Here is a 14,576-nt window from a genome sequence, read left to right on the forward strand (position 1 = left end):
CCTGTAAAACCATATTTTTTTATCATTTTTACATTGAAAATTTGCGGGTCTTAATCAGAACTCGGGTCAGGTCTGATATAAAATTTCACAAACCATACCCGGGGTCCATGTATTATTCGAACCTTTGGGTCTGGATCCGAGTCTTAATTGGGTATTATTATTTATTGCCACACACCTGGATCCTATAGGGTTTGGTTTGGGTTGGGTCCTGGTAAACCAGACCCGTTGACACACCTACTAATTCCCACTCTCTTCTCCTGGCAACATATTTGGGTCCTCTTTGCGTCAAAACAGAAGCTTGCCAAACCCGCAGTTCAAGACTCATTCTTTCAAAAAAAAAAAAAGAATCACTAAAAAAACATTTTTTTGCCCCCAATAGTGTCTGCACCCAAACATAGTGACAAATATGGAGAGATTTATGAAAAACCTAGAGATAACATTACGAGAAATTCTGGCATTTTTTATTAAGATTTTCAAATCGTGACAAATTTCATGATATTTACCGCCCAAATTTTTTATTTTTAAATGTGTTTTATTTATATTTTCTTTCAAAAATTATTTTTAAATTTATTTTTTATTGCCAACAAAACAAGAGATTTACGAAAATTTTCAAAATCTCCCGAGTTTTTGACTGTCGATATTTCTTGGTTTTTAACTTTTGTCACTATACACCCAAATAAAAATGTAAGGGTTATCTATGTTCTTTTTTGCCCTCCCTGAAATTCTCCATTTCTCCTGAATCTCTCTCTTTTCTTTCTTTCAAATGGTGGCCAGAGTGTGGCTGATCGGTGACTCTTCGAGGCAGAGAAGACGCTCGGCTGAAGAGGAGGACGACGAGGAGAAGAAGAGCTTTAAGGCATTAAAGAATAGGAGGAGAAGAAGAGCAAAAGGCGTGGAAGAAGAGCATAAGGTTTTGAAGAGGAGGAGGAAATCCTTCTCCGTTCAAAGGGTGGAAGAAGAAGAAGAGGAGGAGAGCGATCATTGCCTCCCCTTCCGGAAGGATCCTGTGGGGAACCCTCGACGGAGGCTCCACCTCTCCGTCACCCTCTCCTTCTAGCCCCTCTCAGCTTCACCGAGACAGAAATATTTTGATATGAAAATTTCTTTTTCCTATAAAAGATCGTATTCTTTGAAAAAACTATTCTTTTGAAATTATTTTTCTCGTTTAGAACGATTGAAAAGATGTAATTTTTTCTTTCCTACTGTAAACAAGCATACGCGTGACCATCACCACGAGAATTGTCTTACACGTGAAGAAACAAATGAAGATCATGTTATCACAAAGGATAATTTTGGTATGTGTGAAGATCATGAAGATCACGTTAAAATTAATTCTAAAGATATCAACGATGAGATTGACAACCTATCTCAGCCTACATCAAAGGAGATGGTTGGAGAGAATCAAGCAGAAATCTCGAGACCTGATCAACACATAGAAATCAAGAATCAGCCAATGATTATTCCATTTCCATTTGCTGAAAAAGGATAATTGAGCAAGTCTGTTTTATTTGTTTTACAACTAGGCTGATTGTGTTGATCCTCTTGTATATATGAGACCTGTAATGCTTGATAGAAAAATAATATCAATCTTGCTTGAGCTATTTTCATGGACGTAGGTTCAAACTGAACCGAACCACGTAAAAGTCTCTATTCTCTCTTTTCTTTATGGTATCAGAGCTAGTGGAGTGAAAGTTTTCTTTTCACTTGTATTCCTTCATGGCTTCCTCGTCTCAGTCCCCTTACCCATATCCTTTCACTTTGAACGTCTTGAACTTTGTCTCTCTCAAGCTTACTTCATTCAATTTTCTGTTATGAAAAATGCAGGTCATGGCTCTTGTCGAAAGCCAAGACATGCCAGGCTTTTTGAATGGAGAAACTCTGGCACCTGCTCCTACTCTTTAGTCTATAGACGCTGCAGGAATTTGCAAAATGTGTCCCAACCCGCAGTATGTTGCCTGGAAACGATCTGACTGCTTGCTGAAAGGGTGGATCACAGGCACACTTTCAAAAGGAGTTCTCGGCTTGGTTGTAGGTCTGAAGTCTTCTTAAGAGATCTGGACATCCCTAGTCGACGCCTTCACTCAAGAATCTCAAGAGAGGGAATTCCATTTAACTCAAATTTTGACGTTCCTAAAAAAAGGCGATGAGACATTGGCAGAATACATCCACAAATTTAAAAACGTGTGTGATGATTTCTCTGCTATAGGAAAACCCGTCAATGATAAGGCTCGTGCATTCTAGTTGCTTCAAGGATTAGGCTCTATATATAAGGCCTTTGTAACAAGTATGTTAAAGCCTCCAGTGTCGTCCTACATGGACTTGATTCCTCTACTTCAGAGCTATGAAGTGCGTAAGCTTCATGATTCTAACATCACCAATCAAGTGGCCTTTCTGAATCAATGCACAAAAACCTACTTCAACAAATCAAAGAATACCCATTACAATAAAAATCAAAACTTCAAGGGGCGTGACGGTGGCAATACATCCAAGGTTGATTCTTCTCAAAACAAGAATGATCAAAGGAAGGACAAAGCTGATCCTATGGTTTGTCAGATCTGTGGCAAGAAATACCATTTTGCACTCAAATGCTATAACCGCTTTAATCATTCATTTCAGGCAAATGGCACTCCCCAAGCTTCAGTTGCCTTGACTATTGAAGAAACTCAAGATGGAGAATGGTTTGCTTACTCAGGGGCCACCTCGCATATGACTGAAAATTCAGGTAAGCTTTTTAATCTTAAACCTATAAAGGAAAGGATTTGGTTATGGTAGGCAATGAAAACAAAATGCGTATTATGCACACTGGAGACAGTAAAATTAAGTCTTCATCAGGTTGTTTCTCTCTAGAAGATGTTTTGTACTTACCCCAATTACAGAAATATCTCATTTCAGTTAGTCAACTAACAGACGATCTTCCTTGTTCTTTTGAATTTACCTCTATTGGATGTGTCTTGGAGGACAGGAGAACACAAAGGACAATAGCCACCGGGACTAAACAAGGAGGACTCTATCTTATGAATCAAGGTCATGCTGCCTTCTTTTTCTAACAAGTTCAGTGGCATGGGAGGCTCGGTCACCCTCAAATAAGTATAGTTAGGCTTCTTCAGTCTCAAGGTCTTATTGATGTCTTTGAGAAAAATAAAGAGTTTTTCTGTTCTAGTTGTCAACTCGGCAAAGCTTGTCGACTTCCTTTTCTTGATAATGAAACTAAGAGTCCCTAATTACTTCACAAAATTCATTCTGACTTGTGGGGACCTGCCCCGATTACTACGCAAGAAGGGTATCAGTTCTATGTTATTTTTGTTGATGACTGGTCAAGATTTACTTAGATTTATCCCTTGAGGAGGAAATCATATTTCTTTCCTTGCTTCTAGCACTTTAAAGCTTTTGTTGAAAATCAGTTTGACAAAAGGATAAGAATTTTTCAGTCTGATGGGGGAAGTGAATTCACTAGTTTAAAATTTGTCAACTGTCTTGATAGTTTTGGCATCAAGCGACAACTATCTTGCCTGAAAACTCAAGAACAAAACGGTGTTGCTGAGTGCAAACATCGAAACATAACAGATATCGGTCTGACCATGCTATTTCATGCCAAAATGCCAAAGTTATACTGGTATGATGCTTTTTCTACAGTCATTTTTCTCATAAATAGGGTACCATCCAGCTCTTTGAAGATGAAGTCTCCTTTTTATGAATTTTTTCAAAAACAACCTGAATATTCTACTTTTTGGACCTTTGAGTGTTGTTGTTACCCTTATCTTCGAGGGTACAACAAAAATAAATTTGAACCCAAGTCCATCCCGTGTGTTTTTTTAGGATACAACGTCTATCACAAAGGCTACAAGTGTTTGAACCTGCAATCCATACACATTTTTATCTCACGACATGTTGTTTTTGCTGAGCATGAGATGTCGTTTGGTCATTCAATATCCAAGCCTTCATCTGAAGATCATTTCTGTTCTTTTGAAGATTGAGAATTTAAGACGGAGATCAATGACACTTTAGAACAAAATCATGATTCTACATTTCTATGGAATCAGATTTCTCATGACCTGTCGGTAGAATTCAACATTGATCCTTGCCATAATCTGCCCGCTGCATCTAGAGACGAATGAGTTATGCAACATACTCCCCACGATGAGAACGGATTGAATGAACATGTCATTGAACAAAGCCAAGATGAATTTGCAGCCATTGAGCATGCCGTTGAAGTTGACTCTAACAATTTGACTGAAAGTCCCAATCAGGCTGGTTGAACCATTGTCACCCGATCCATGAGTTGAATTTGTAGGCCAAATCCCAAGTATGCTGGACTTCATCAACTTTATGATGAAATCCCTGTCGAGCCCAAAACCATTCATAATGCTCTTTCTCACCCAGACTGAAAACATGCAATGAATGAAGAAATTATAGCACTCACGAATAATCAGACTTGGAAACTTGTTAACAAAGAACCAAACATGAATGTCGTTGGATCTAAGTGGGTTTTCAAGACTAAACTCAAGCCTAATGGCCAACTTGATAGGTTGAAAGCTAGACTCGTTGCCCATGGATTTACACAAATAGAATGAATTGACTTTTATGAAACTTTTTCTCCTATTAGACCTGCCAGCATATACACTATTCTCACTATCTCTACTGTGAAAGGTTGGGAAATTCGACAACTGGATATCAACAATGCTTTTCTCCATGGGAAGATAAATGAAACAATTTATATGAAACAACCTCTGGGATATGAGGATCCTCATTTTTCAGATCATGTTTGTCAACTTCAAAGAGCCTTGTATGGGTTAAAGCAAGCCTCGCGGGCCTGGTTCGAAAAACTAAGTGTGTTTCTCCTAGACTATGGATTCACAACCAACATGGCTGATCCTTCTATGTTTACTTATCACAGATCTAACCAGACTTTACTTTAGCTTGTTTATGTAGATGATATGGTTTTGACAGTCAATGATCCTCATGTTTTGCAAAGCTTTGTCAACAAACTAGGCACTGAATTTTCTGTCAAGGACATGGGACAACTTCACTACTTTCTCGGAATTGAAGTTACCTACCATGATGAAGGGATGTTTTTGGCTCAAACCAAGTATGCTAAAGATCTACTCTTGCGGGCTGACCTTCTTGACTGTAAGCCGATCCATACTCCTAATGCTTCTAAGACCCTTTCTCAAGGAGATAGTCATGATTTTTTTATAGATTCTACTCATTATAGAAGCTTGGTAGGGGCTCTTCAGTACCTAACTATCACTTGACCATAGATTTCTTTCAGTGTAAACTATGTTAGCCAGTTCATGCATAATCCATCAAAGCTACATTTTCAGACTATGAAAAGGATTCTAAGATACATCAAAGGTACTTTTAACTTCAGGTTGCAACTCCTTTCCAAAAGCACATTAGATGTTTATGGATTCACGGATGCAGATTGGGTCGGATGTCCTTCTACTCGTCGCTCCACTTCTGGCTTTTGTATGTTCTTAGGCTCCAATTGCATATCATAGAGTGCGAAGAAACAATGTACGATCGCTCGATCCAGTAGCGAAGCCAAGTATCAGTCAATGGCATGTGGAGCAGCAGAAATTACTTGGATTCTCTCCTTACTTAAAGATCTTGGGATTCCAATATTAAAAGTTCCAATTTTATTTTGTGACAACATTAATGCTTTAGATATGTCTTCTAATCCTATTTTTTACATCTGATCATGCATACATTTGGCATTTTATTCATCTTTATTTATGCATGATTCGTGTTAAAATCGCTTAAAAACCCTGTTTTATCGTTAGTTTTGATAAACTGCATTGAAATTGAATTTATCAAAAAAATTGCGTATTTCAAAGCTTGCACTGCAATTTTTAGTGTTTTATTTAATTTAAGAATTTTTTAATTAGTGTTTTAATTAGTTTAGAAACTCCGCCTGTGTAGTTATACACTGCCGGTCCCAAGCCCGGATAAAGGAGGAGGGTTGCGGTAGGCCTGTGACAGCCAGCATAAAAACTTTGTCATATCCTATGAAAATGAACCAATATGAGAATTTCGTTGGGGCGTTCCCTACTGAGCGACGCGCTGTACTCTCTAGGCCCGGAGGCAGTGATAAATGTGCAAGGGTTGCTAGGTCGTCGCCCAGAAGCGACGCGTCACACCGGCGCCCGGGTGTGGTGTCAAATAGGCAAGGGTTCCCTCACTTTGTTGGACGGGTGGGGGTAAAGAAGTTAGTCCAAGACCATAAAATTAGGTTAGCCACTTGGAATATAGGGTCTTTAACTGGTAAGTTGGTAGAGTTAGTAGATGTTATGTGTAGGAGAAATATTGATATTTTATGTCTTCAAGAGACCAAATGGGTAGGTGAGAAAGCTAAAGTGATAGAACCTTGGGGATATAAGATTTGGTATACAGGAATAAATAGGAATAGGAATGGAGTAGGGATTGTTATGAGTCGTCAGTTTATAGATAATGTAGTTGAGGTCCGTAGGAAGGGTGATAGAATTTTACTTATTAAATTAGTATTAGGTACGGATATTATTAATATTATTAGTGTTTATGCACCTCAAGTAGGTTTAGATGATTCCATTAAGCATCAATTTTGGGAAGATTTAGATGGAGTAGTACAAGAGACATCTTATGGAGAAAAGCTTTTCATCGGCGGTGACCTTAATGGACATGTAGGCATTAGTAGGGATGGATTTGAGAATATCCATGGAGGCTATGGTATAGGAGAAAGAAATGAAAGTGGAGAAAGGATTTTAGATTTTTGTTTGTCCTATGATATGATCTTAGCAAACACTTGGTTTAGGAAGAGGGAGTCTCACCTAGTAACATTTAAAAGTGGGGTTAATACGAGTCAGATAGATTTTTTCCTACTTAGAAAGAGAGATAGGGGTTGTTGCATCGATTGTAAGGTTATACCAGGAGAAAGTGTAGCTACACAACATAGAGTCTTAATTTTGGATCTTAGAATTAGACAATGCCGCAAAAGGGATAGACATAGGATAGATCCTAGAATTAAGTGGTGGGCACTGAAAGGAGCTAAACAAGGAATGTTTGTAGAGCAGGTAGTTAAGGAAGTTGATTGGTGTCTCGAGGAGGATTCAGAATCAATGTGGAATAAGATAGCGGGTCGTATGAGAAAAGTAGCTAAGGAGGTATTGGGTGAGTCTAAAGGCGGTGCACCACTAGGTAAGGATACATCATGGTGGAACGAGGATGTCAAATTAGCTATTAAGGTTAAAAGAGAGTGTTATAGAAATCTAAGTAAGAGTCGTGATAATGAGAATTTGGAGAAGTATATGATAGCAAAGAAGGAAGCTAAAAAAGTTGTTCGAAACGCGAGGGCTAAGGTATATAAGGAGGTTTATGACAAGTTGGATACCAAAGAAGGCGAGAAGGATATTTATAGGCTTGCAAAGATGAGAGATAGGAAATCGAAGGATTTGGGTATGGTTAGATGTATCAAAGATGAAACGCAAAGGGTTTTAGTCAAAGATGAGGAGATTAAGGAGAGATGGAAAGATTATTTTGATAAGCTATTTAATGATAGTCATGCTCAAGATCTTGGAGACTTCTCCATTCCTTTTCATGAGATAAATCGTGACTTCATGCGCAAGATTCAAAAGAAAGAAATTGCAGAGGCTTTGAAGAAAATGAAGTCAAGAAGGGCAGTTGGCCCAGATGGTATACCTATCGAGGCTTGGAAATGCTTGGGAGAGAAAGGTTTAGAATGGTTGACAAATCTTTTTAACTTGATTTGGCGAACAAATAAGATGCCTAATGAGTGGAGGAAGAGTACTTTGGTGCCTTTATATAAGAATAAGGGTGATATACAAGATTGCACAAACTATCGTGGTATAAAACTCATGAGTCATACTATGAAACTTTGGGAGAGGGTGATTGAGTCTAGGTTGAGGAAGGTTGTCATGATATCGGAGAATCAATTTGGTTTTATGCCTGGAAGATCAACTATGGAAGCTATACATCTTCTTAGACAACTTATTGAAAGATATAGAGAGAGGAACAAAGATTTGCATATGGTTTTTATTGATTTAGAGAAGGCATACGATAGAGTACCTAGGGACGTTCTCTGGTGGACAATGATGAAGAAAGGTGTTTCTCTCAAGTACATTAGTATAATTAAAGATATGTATGAAGGAGTAGTAACCAATGTCCGCACTTGTGGAGGGGTGACAACCAATTTTCCGATAACGGTTGGGTTACATCAAGGATTTGCTTTAAGCCCTTTCCTATTTGCGATAGTGATGGATGAGCTTACGAGATCAATTCAAGAAAATGTACCGTGGTGTATGTTGTTTGCTGATGATATTGTTTTGATTGATGAGTCTAGAGCTGGGGTTAATGCTAAGTTAGAATTATGGAGACAGACATTGGAAGCTAGAGGTTTTAAGTTGAGTAAGAGTAAGACTGAATATATGGAATGTCGGTTTAGTAAGCAACGAAATAGTGATGGGAGTGTAGTGAAGCTTGGTGAGCAAGATATACCGGTGAATGATTATTTCAAATATTTGGGATCTATCATTCAAAAGTATGGAGAAATTGATGGAGATGTAAATCATAGGATAAAGGTTGGGGTGGATGAAATGGAAAAGTGCTACTGGAGTGCTGTGCGATCGTAGAATGCCATTGCGGTTGAAGGGAAAGTTTTATAGGACGACTATTAGACCCGCTTTACTATATGGTACGGAATGTTGGGCTGCCAAGAGACATCATATTCAAAAAATGAGTGTAGCTGAGATGCGGATGCTTAGATGGATGTGTGGAAATACAATAAAAGATAAGATTCGGAACGAAGAGATACGTAAGAAGGTAGGTGTTGCACCCATTGAGAATAAGATGCGAGAGAATCGTTTACGGTGGTTTGGACATATTCGGCGAAGGCCTAATGATGCTCCAGTTAGAAGGTTGGAGAAATGGGATAATATATTAGTTAAAAGAGGTAGGGGTAGGCCTAGGAAGACTTGGATGGAGATGATAGGAAAGGATATGAATGCTTTGAACCTCACCGAGGACATGGCGTTGGATAGAAATGATTGGAGGAAAAGGATTCATGTGGAAGACCCAAAATGAATTTCTTTTTTGGTTCATATCGCTGACCCCAATTGTTTTGGGATGAAGGCGTAGTTGTTGTTGTTGTTGTTGTTGTTTTAATTAGTTTAGAAGAGTTCAAGTAGGAGTCCTAGTTAGTTTAGGAAGTTTGGTTTTATAAAACACATTTTTCAAAAGACCTTTTTGGAAATTATTGAAAAATTATCGGACTTATTTTGAAAAATGTGTTTTAACCTAATATTCTAATAAAAATAGTCATGTCAAGGGTTGAAAACATGTTTTTCTAGAAGCCTTAAGCTCTCCTTGCATCTTGCCTCCATCTTCTCTCTCTCTTGACCCTCTCTCTGAAAGTTGATTTCTCCTCTCTTTTCTTCTCATCTTCTTCTTCTTCTCCCTCCTTTTCATCAAGCTTCGAAATCTCTTCATCGGCAGCCTCTTCTTCTAAGTCGGGATCGTGTGCACGCAGATGGAATCATCACCCTCTTCTTCCCAACCCCTCTGTCGGAGGCGAACTGCACGGTAAACCTCTTCTCCTCCTCTTCTTTATTTTTATGCACTTAGCTTAGATGTCGGTTTTTGTTGAATACTTCGAGTCTGTTTCATCATCGGATATTGCATAGCATGATCCATCATTAGGTGCATATAGTTTGTTATTTATTTTATTGTGTTACTTGCTAAATAATTTTGTTTTAGTTTAATCAGAGACCAGCAAACAGACCTGCATTTTCTTGCAGACCTATCGGTATTAGTGAAATATTTGGATCTGGCATGAACCCGTGTTCACGAAAATCACAATCTGATCTTGCATCATTAGAACATCATGAAACACATTTCATGTTTAGGCAATCACGCCTTAGTGTCTTTCATCATCTGCTGCATTTTTTTGTTGGCAGGTCGTTTTAATTGTTGTAGGTAATATTAGTTAGTTAGTTAATGTAGGTTTTGTTTACCTAGTATAGTTAGATAAATTTATTTGTTTAGACGTTGAAGTTGAATAGTTCCTGCACGGTAGGTTCATTAATCCATGCTATAACGATTTTTGCTAGGTTTCTTTAGTGTGTTCTATAGGTTACTGACGTTAGTTGAAACAATCTTGAGGTTGGGCAAAAGGTTGGATCAGATCAAGCATTTCAACTTCTTCTAGTTTAGTACAAATTCAATTAATGTTAGTGCATATTTAATTGACATCTTTAATAGTTCAATTAATGTTTCAATAGGTTAATATTAGTTTACTTCAACAGATTAGTTAATCAATAATTTCTTACTTATTTAGTTATGTTGCTTATATGTTCATTCAGCAACAAGTTAGGCATTCTTGCATTAGTTCCAGTTCATTAACATTGCATTTTAACATTTTATAGTAGACATTGTTGCAACCCAATAGTTGGGTATTTTATTAGTGTTCATGTCACAGGTTGTTCAATTTAGCAATTATTCTTCTCACCCATTCTTTTTATATTAGTTTATGTCATTAATCATTCATTGTTCTTTCTTTAGCACATTAATATTAAGCTTCCATTCTTAGATTAATTGTAAGTTTTGTAGTTAATTCCAGTATCCATTCAAATATTTGATTTACGTACATTAGTTTCACTTTCAATCATTTAGTTAGTTCCATAACTAGTTAATAGCTTGTTAAAAGTTTGTTTCACTAATTCGTCTTATAGTGGTTTGTTAGAAGTTAGTTTAGATTTTGTTTTTACTGTTTTTAAGCTTGGATTTGTTTTAGTTCTATTTGTGTTGCTGCATTCTGTGTTTTTGTTTTTGCAGGAAACCGTTTAGAACGTGCGGTATAGCTCTTTTCATGCCCTAGAAGTACCCTCTAAGGTCCCCTCAAGCCCTCAAAAGTGCCATCGGAGAGCCCTCAGAGGGCAAAAGAAAACATGTATTACCTATTCCATTGAGGGAACAAAAAAAAAAGAGGGAAGGACAAAGGGAAGCAAATCAATAAAGGGACTACAAGCCTCAAGCACTGAAGATTTTTTTTTTTAGATTAGGGCTTATTTTATTATTTCATTGGGTCTGTAATAAAACCATTTATTATTCTTTTGTTTAAGCCCTTTGCGTAGGGCAACACTCCCTTAGTTAGTTAATTATTTAATTAATTATTTTTATTTTGGCAATAAAGAGTAGCGTAGTTGTGTGTTTGAATACAAGTATTTTTCATTCCATGAGATCGACCCGGACTCCACCACTCGTGCGAGCCGGTTTTTATATTTTTTGTGTTTGGCTTTCACTAAATTTTCATACAAAATATTGTTTTAAAAAGCGTTTTCATAAAACTCACACCAACATGACCAAACATATCGAGATCGATTTTTATTATGTGAGGGAAATGGTCATCCAAGGTGCTCTTCGAACCTGTTTTGTTTTTTCTGAGAAACAACTAGCCAATATTTTTACAAAGGCTCTTGGCAAGAAACATTTCCATACTCTTCATGACAAACTGGTCTTCTATAGTTGACTCAGTTTGAGGAAGGATGTAAACAAGCATACACGTGACCATCACCATGAGAATTGTCTTACACGTGAAGAAACAAATGAAGATCATGTTATCACAAAAGATCATTTCGGTACGTGTGAAGATCATGATATACAGATATCCTCCCAATTAAGACAAGTTTCATTATTCAGTTTAAATAAATCGAAAACATAAGCATAAACAAAGATAAATCCAACATTATATATTGATATAATGGAAATATATATATATTAATGCCAACAAGATAAATCAATAGTATTCATGTTAAGGCACAAGATTTGAGAGGGTTGTGTATGTTCGCCCCCGATGATTCACTGAATCCCACGTCTGTGTTCAGGGTTTTGAATGAGCACCACGTATACAAGCACATGGGGCTCGTATTCCCGTGTATGTTGACATAACTTTGCATCGGACTCTGGTGTTGTTGCAAAGACTTAAGTACCCTTTCTTGCTATTCTTCTCATAAAGTGATGGTTTGAGAAAATGACAAAAATGCCCTTCATTCAAAAAAGAAAAAACAAACAGTTCAAAAAAAGGACAAACATGTCCTCCATCCAGAAAGTCGAGGATGATGTTGACTCTTCAAAGTCTTTTTTTTTTCTGTTCAAAAAAAGGGCAAACATGTCTTCTTCTTTCTCCGTAAAACACTGTAAAACCCTCTCTCTCTCTAGAGAAGAAATCAAGGGAAACAAAGAGTTCTTCCTGGAGAAGGCCATGAACATCAACCCTCTCACTCTCTCTCTTCTCTCTCTACTTCTGTGCACATCCAACAGACGATCCTACATTGCTCCATCGTCATCTTCTTCTTCTTCCTTCTTCGTAAAACACTGTAAAACCCTCTCTTTCTCTAGAGAAGAAATCAAGGGAGGTAAAGGGTTCCTCCTGGAGAAAGCCATGAACACCAACCCTCTCACTCTCTCTCCCTTCTCTCTTTACTTATGTGTCTGATTTAGAGTTTTTGCCCTTACAGGAGGGGGGTCCGGGAGCTCCCCCCCCCCCCGACGCGGATCCCGCTGCGCGGTCAGCGGGCGGGGGTCCAGGGGGGGCCGCCCCTGGCGGGGGGCTCGGGGGGCAGCGCCCTCCGGACCAAATTTTTTTTGGGCCTTCCAACAATGATTTGTAGTATTATCGGGCTTTCCTACAACAATTTGTAGTATTTTCGGGTCTCCAACGAAACGCTATAGTGATTTGCAGAAGACACTATAAATCGCTATAGCGATTTGAGGAAGACACTACAAATCGCAAATCGCTATAGCGATTTGTAGTGTCTTCCATGAATCGCTATAGCGATTTGTAGATTCTTTCGCAAATCGCTATAGCGATTTGTAGTGTTTCCGCAAATCGCTATAGCGATTTGCGGAAGACATTACAAATCGCAAATCGCTATAGCGATTTGTAGTGTCTTCCGTGAATCGCTATAGCGATTTGTAGATTCTTTCGCAAATCGCTATAACGATTTGTAGTGTTTCCGCAAATCGCTTTGCGGAAGACACTACAAATCGCAAATCGCTATAGCGATTTGTAGTGTCTTCCGTGAATCGCTATAGCGATTTGTAGATTCTTTCGCAAATCGCTATAGCGATTTGTAGTGTTTCTGCAAATCGCTATAGCGATTTGTAATGTTATTCAGTAAGCAAATCGTTGTAAATCGCTACCCGAATTAAAACCAACTTGTCAGGGCCATATCTCCCTAACCAGAGGTCATGTTCCAAATCCGTAAAAAGTGGGGTCTTCGTTATTGAGTCTAGTTTATTTCTGTAAATTTTCAGCAAATTTTATTGTCATTTCATTCCTCATTTTAACTTCAATGATACATTACAACCACAATCATCAAAAGAAAGATTGCCCAAGCTAAGAGTCACCGTTCTCACCCTCCTCCTCGACAGCAACCCAGTCGATGCAGTCGCGCTGAGGATGGCCAGCAGAAGCTCCACCACGTCGTCTTCCTCTCCCTAGCGACGACGTGGTGTTCATCTCGTTCCGGTGACGGGTGTTCTACGAAATGTAAATCCCTCCTCCTGTAAGGGCAAAATGCCATGAACACGCTGGGAGGAGCCCTCAGACCCCCCTTCTGTAAGGGTAAAAGCTCTGAATCAGACTCCATAACTCTTCAAGTTGAATGATGCTACCCACACTGGTGATGCTACCCACGCTGGGAGGAGCCTCCAGACCCTCTTCCTGTGCAGGTCAGTCGGTGTTTGATGGAGCAATGTATGATCTTCTAATGGATGTGCACAGAAGCAGAAATAGAAGGGAGAGAGAGAGAGTAAGAGGGTTGATGTTCATGGCCTCCTCCAGGGGAGATTTCTTTCTCGGATAATCCTGCAGTGCAGAGACTGGGTCTTAAATAATCATCTTCGGGGCACTTAAGTCTTTACAACCACTCCTTTTCAAGAACCGTCATTTTTTTTTGCACCAATGGAGGAGAGGGTACTTAAGTCTTTGCAATCGCATCAAACTCCAACGCTAATTAATGCTGACAAACATGGGGATACGAGACGCACATGCTTACATACGTGGTGCTCTTTGGGACCCCCGATCATGAGATGTAGCTAACTGCCCTGTTCGGGGGAACATATAACCTGAGGGAGAACATATAATCTGCTTCGACAAGATTTTGTATAATATCTCTTATAATTTTATAACATTTTTATAATCATTTCCGTACCCTAACAACTATTATGCAAAATCCAAAAAGTCATATGCAATTATAATATGCGAAAAAGATGGAGCGGTGAGCTTTCGGCCATTTGAGATCAACCTCCCAAGTTCCATGATAAGTCATCACCTCTTGTGCTTCTTCTCCTTCCCATCCTCTCCTTCTGACAAAACCACCATAAATGACAATTCGAGAAGACGAGAGCGGAGAACAAAATTAGAGGCTCTTGAAAGCGACTCCTGAAATGATCACTCCTCTAGCGTGTAGGCACATCGATTTCACCAGTTCCTAAGGCCTCAACTCTTCCTCCTGATAGAACGGAGAAAGAAGAGGCACAACCAAGGCGATCAACCACGACAGGCAATGACGACGACAACTAAGGAG

This window comes from Nuphar pumila, chromosome 17 (genome assembly GCF_984573655.1).
Source record: "Nuphar pumila chromosome 17, dmNupPumi1.hap1.1, whole genome shotgun sequence".
NCBI lineage: Eukaryota > Viridiplantae > Streptophyta > Magnoliopsida > Nymphaeales > Nymphaeaceae > Nuphar > Nuphar pumila.